Source organism: Coturnix japonica, chromosome Z (assembly GCF_054131305.1).
Source record: "Coturnix japonica strain WE chromosome Z, WE-NBRP24, whole genome shotgun sequence".
In the NCBI taxonomy this organism is placed as follows: Eukaryota; Metazoa; Chordata; class Aves; order Galliformes; family Phasianidae; genus Coturnix; species Coturnix japonica.
In genome coordinates, this window is record NC_140702.1 from 28,581,164 (window position 1) to 28,587,207 (window position 6,044).

A 6,044-nucleotide genomic window follows, 5' to 3' on the forward strand; every position below is an offset into this window, starting at 1 on the left:
TGGACTAATAAAGGCCAGCTGGTACTAGGTGTATACTACAGGCTACCTGATCAAGGGGAGGCTGTTGACGAGGCTTCCTTGCTCCAGATGTGTGAGGCGTCTGGCTCACAGGCTCCTGTCCTGGTGGGGGACTTCAACCATCTGGGCATCTGTTGGAAAAACCACACGGTGAGCTGCAAGAGCTCCAGAAGGCTCTTGGAATCCATTGATGATAGCTTTCTGGTTCAGGTATTGGACAGACCGACCAGAGGTGAAGTGTTGCTGGACCTGCTGCTCACCAACGCTGAGGAGATCATCAAAGGCATCAAGGTTGGAGGCTGCCTGGGCTCCAGCGACCATGCCCTGGTTGAGTTTGTGATCTCAAGCGATGTGGGCCTGGCAAAGAGCAGGACCAGGACGCTGAACTTTAGAAGAGCAGACTTCAAGCTACTCAATGGATTGCTGGCCAAGATCCCCTGGCTCCCTGCCCTCAAAGACAAGGACGTTGAGGAGAGCTGGCTGCTCTTCAAGGATGCCCTCCTGGAAGCACAAGAGGTGTCCATTCCCCTGAATAAGAAAGTGGGCAGGCAAGGTAGGAAACCGGCATGGCTCAGCGAGGACCTGCTGAGAGAACTGAGGGCGAAGAAAGGGGTGTACAAGCTCTGGAAACAAGGCTGTGTCACCTGGGAAGAATACAGGGGTGCCATCCAGACTTGCAGACAAGGGATCAGGGAAGCCAAGGCGCAGGCAGAACTGAACATGGCGAGGGACATGAAAAACAATAAGAAAACCTTCTACAGGTACATTGGCCAGAAGAGACAGGCCAAAACGGGCGTACCTGCTTTGGTAAATTTAAAAGGAGAACTGGCTTCAACAGATGAAGAGAAAGCTGAGGTGCTGAATGAGTTCTTCACCTCAGTCTTCACTGGTGGCCAGGATTCTAGTCTTTTTCACGACCCTAAGCCCTGCATCCCCAAACCTCTATGTGGGGACCAAGGAGGTAAATCCCTCCCCACTGTAAGGGTAGAGCAAGTCTGAGAGTGCCTCCTTAGAATGAATGAGTACAAGTCTATGGGGCCAGATGGCGTGCATCCCAGGGTCCTGAAGGAGCTGGCTGAGGTGGTTGCCGAGCCGCTCTCCACCATATTTGAGAAGTCGTGGCTGTCAGGTGAGGTCCCGGACGATTGGTGGAAGGGTCACGTCACTCCCATATACAAGAAGGGGAGCAGGGAGGACCCGGGGAAATACAGGCTGGTGAATCTCACCTCCGTGCCTGGGAAGATTATGGAACAGATCCTCCTGGACGACATGCTCGATCACATAAAGAATGAGCATGTGATCCGAGACAGCCAGCACAGCTTCACCAGGGGAAGGTCATGCTTAACTAATCTTGTGGCCTTCTATGATGGAGTGACGGCATTAGTGGACGAAGGGAAGGCGACCGATGTCATTTACCTGGACCTGAGCAAGGCCTTTGACATGGTCCCCCACCACATCTTCATCTCCAAATTGGAGGGAAGTGGGTTTGATGGGTGGACAACTAGATGGATAAGCAATTGGTTGAATGGCCGCAGACAGAGGGTGGTGGTCAATGGCTCTATGTCCAAGTGGAGGCCGGTAACGAGCGGTCTCCCTCAAGGGTCTGTTTTGGGACCGGTGCTCTTTTACATCTTTATTAATGACATTGATGAGGGAATGGAGTGCACCCTCAGCAAGTTTGCTGACCACAGCAAGCTGAGTGGTGCGGTAATACGGTGGAAGGAAGGGATGCCATTCAGAGGAACCTCAACAGTCTGGAAAGCTGGGCTCGGGTGAACCTAATGAGGTTCAACACAGCAAAGTGCAAGGTTTTGCACTTGGGCCGGAAGAACCCTAGTCACCTGTACAGGCTGAGAGGAGTGGTCCTTGAGTGCAGCTCGGCAGAGAAGGAGCAGGGGGTCCTGATGGACGAAAGACTCAACATGAGCCAGCAGTGCGCTCTAGCAGCTCGGATAGCAAATGGGATCCTGGACTCCATCAGGAGAGGGGTTGTCGGCAGGGATAGGGAGGTGATTGTCCCTCTCTACTCTGCTCCTGTGAGGCCCCATCTGGAGTACTGTGTCCAGGTGGAGCCCTGAGTACAAGAAAGACATAGAGATTTTGGAAAGGGTCCAGAGGAGGGCCACGAAGATGATCAGAGAGCTGGAGCATCTCCCCTATGAGGACAGGCTGAGGGAGTTGGGCTTGTTCAGCCTAGAGAAGAGAAGGTTGCGGGGTGACCTCATTGCAGCCTTTCAATACCTGAAGGGCTGACAATAGCAGGACTAGGGGAATTGGTTTTAAGTTAAAAGAGGGAAGATTTAGGTTGGATGTTAGGGGGAAATTCTTCACTGGGAGAGTGGTTAGGCCCTGGAAAAGGCTACCCAGGGAGCTTGTGGATGCCCTGTCCTTGGAGGTGTTCAAGACCAGGTTGGATGGGGCCCTGGGCAACCTGATCTAGTAAATGTGTTTTTGGTGGCCCTGCCAGGCAGAGTGTTGGAACTACATGATCCGTGATGTCCCTTCTAACCAGGGTCATTCTGTGTGATTCTGTGTGTGATTCTGTGTAAGCAGAGCACATTGTAAAGATGCGGTTGCGCTTGACTGGTGGAGATGACCCACCTCATGCCCTGCATAGAAGTAAAGCTGTGCCTCCCGTCTCAACATTTCCCTTTGCAGTGTGCTGTGGGAGGTCCCAAGGGAGAGGTAGCAGCAGCATGGGAGGCCTCCAGGCCCAGCAGAGGTCAGACCTGCCCTGTGCACGGCGCAGACGGATGCACTGGTGGCAACATGAATAATTTTTATGGAATTTTATTGGGGAATCAATTCATAGGAAGGGTGGATAAGGGTAGGACAAGGGGAAATGGTTTCAGGTTAAGGGAGGGAAGATTTAGGATGGATGTCAGGGGGGAGTTCTGTACTATGAGAGTGGTGAGGTGGGGGAACAGGTTGCCCAGTGAGGCTGTGGATGCCTCACCCTGTAGGTGTTCAAGGCCAGGTGGATGGGGCCCTGGGCAGCCTGGTCTAATAAATATGGAGGTTGGTGGCCCTGCCTGTGGCAGGGAGGGATGAAGATTGTTGATGTTTGGGGCCCCTTCCAACATGGGCCATTCTGCAGCTCTGGTCTGACGCAGTCCGAGCCCCTGAGGGCTGGTTGTGGCCCAGCAGCAGGCACGGCCGTGTTCTGGCCAGCTGCTGGGGCGGTGTCCTATTGCCGCCTGCGGGGTGGCCTCTTGGCAGGAGGTGCAGAGTCCTCAGCGGTGTAAGTCCTCCTCCTCTTCGGAGCTCGACGAGGCGCCCTGCGTGAGCGCTCCCTGCCCGTGCTGGCACTGGAGGGACCTGGCACTGCCTCCCCCGGCTCCTCTTGGGCGGCTTCTTGGGCCACATCCACCGGAGCCGGGTTGGATGGAGGCTGGCTGGGTCCCTCACAGATGGCACTGGTTGAAGGGCCAGGAAGCTCCTCCTCCACATTGCCTTCCCAGGTGCTGCTGGAGGGCTGTGGCTCAGGAAGGTGTGCTGGGGAGGCTTCTGCTCCATGGGCCGCTACAGGGCTGCTCTCCTGTCCTGTGGATGCATGGGAGGCATCCTGGGCAGGCTGATGTTGCTGCTCCCTGCCGCACAGCTGCGCAGCTCGGACAGCGAGCCATCGTGCAAAGCGGGCAGCCTGGCTTTGCAGGGAGCTGATCAGCCGCGCAGTCAGCGCTGCCTCGTCCAGGCCAAAGAAGGACAGGCCTGAGCTGAGAAGGCGCTGTACTGCAGATGCTGCCCCGTGGTCAGCCCCAAAGAGCTGCCTCAGCTCCTGCCGCAGCCAGGGTAGCACGGGCTGGAACACAGATGGGGGCTGGAGGAATGGGGCCGCCCTACTGCGCATCTGGCGTCGTTGGCGTCTTCTGGCCCTCCTACGCTGTCTGAGGACCAATTCTTCATAGCTGATGTCTGCCTCCACAAAGTGCAGAATGAACATCACCCTGCCTCTGCACAGGGGGCACTTGCGCCTTCTCCGGACACACCGCCGGATGCAGCGAAAGCAAAACCAGTGTTTGCACGGCATGACAAAGCTGGCATCAGTCACGCTGTCCAGGCAAATGGGGCAGCGATGATCCAGCTCAGCAGCCATGCTGTCCAGCTGCGATGGTCTACAGGATAGTGCAGGGGATGAGGGGCTGCTCCTCACGCCGCTGCTGCAGCAGCAGGGGTCACACTAGGAAAGGAAGAGAGGCCACGGTCAGTCGCTGAGCCCGGCAGGGAAGGAACAAGTGCCCACATCCCTTGCCAAGTGCCCAATTCCCTCCCTCCCAGCTGCCCAGGGTGAGGTGTCCCCTTACCGGCTCCCTTTGCTGCTGGGGCCTTCTGGGTGCCCCGGCTGCCTGAGCCAGGCAGGTCGGGGAAGAAGCTCCGGTGGCTCTGGGGACGAGCACTGAGAGCGGCTGTCAGCAGCTCCCAGAACACGAGACCAGCACCAAGGCAAGACTTGCTGCTCGCTCCAAACCTCACAGACACGCTCGGCTGGAGTTCAGGCACAAGCCAGACTGAGAGAGAGACTCTGTGGCCCGGCTACAAGCAGTGAGGGCCAGGACGTCACAATCCACCTTAGTGACGTGCTGCGTGTGTCACTGCCAGTGACATCACAATGGGCCATCATCATCTGCTGCACTCCAACCACAGCAATGGCGCTCATCTTTTCCACAGTGTCTCTTTCCACTTTATTATCCAACATCCATATTGAAACTTGCCTGCTTTCTGGCCAGTGGATTGTTACTGGAAATGTACTGAATGCGCATCTTAGAATATAAAAAGGCTTGCTTAGAAGAATGAGAGTGAGAGATACATTATGAGAGAGATACATTATGATCATGTTCATCACAGAAGTAAATAAATCCAGAAACTGGAGCATAGGATGATCCACACAAATATGCACAAGAACTTGTTTATGGTGAGGGTGACGGAGCACTGGAACAGGCTGCCCGGGGGGTTGTGGAGTCTCCTTCTCTGGAGATATTCAAGGACCGCCTGGACACTTAGCTGTGCAAGGAAGAGGGCAAAATAAGGGCTACTGGGGTTGAACGGGTCATTCAAGGGATTGTACCAGACTCCGTGGGCAATGATGGCAGACTGCAAAGGGAGGGAGTAGGGCAGGGGGATGCTGGGGATGCTGCTGTTCTAGCGGATCCTGGATCGCTTATGAAGGTGGTGAGACGGACAGCCCTGCTGAAGAGCCTTTCTACTAATGCACTCAGCCTGAGTGACAAGCAGGAGGAACTGGAAACTGTGATGCACTCGGAAAGTTATGACATTGTTGCTATCACAGAAACGTGGTGGGATGACTCCCACAATTTGGATACTGCCATCGACAGCTATAGACTCTTTAGGAGAGATAGGCAAGGTAGGAAGGGGGGGGGGGAGTTGTTCTCTATGTCAGAGATTGGATAAACTGTGAGGAGCTCCCTATGAGAAACAGTCAGGAACAGGTTGAGAGCTTGTGGGTTAGGATTAGAGATGGACTAATAAAGGCCAGCTGGTACTAGGTGTATACTACAGGCTACCTGATCAAGGGGAGGCTGTTGACGAGGCTTCCTTGCTCCAGATGTGTGAGGCGTCTGGCTCACAGGCTCCTGTCCTGGTGGGGGACTTCAACCATCTGGGCATCTGTTGGAAAAACCACACGGTGAGCTGCAAGAGCTCCAGAAGGCTCTTGGAATCCATTGATGATAGCTTTCTGGTTCAGGTATTGGACAGACCGACCAGAGGTGAAGTGTTGCTGGACCTGCTGCTCACCAACGCTGAGGAGATCATCAAAGGCATCAAGGTTGGAGGCTGCCTGGGCTCCAGCGACCATGCCCTGGTTGAGTTTGTGATCTCAAGCGATGTGGGCCTGGCAAAGAGCAGGACCAGGACGCTGAACTTTAGAAGAGCAGACTTCAAGCTACTCAATGGATTGCTGGCCAAGATCCCCTGGCTCCCTGCCCTCAAAGACAAGGACGTTGAGGAGAGCTGGCTGCTCTTCAAGGATGCCCTCCTGGAAGCACAAGAGGTGTCCATTCCCCTGA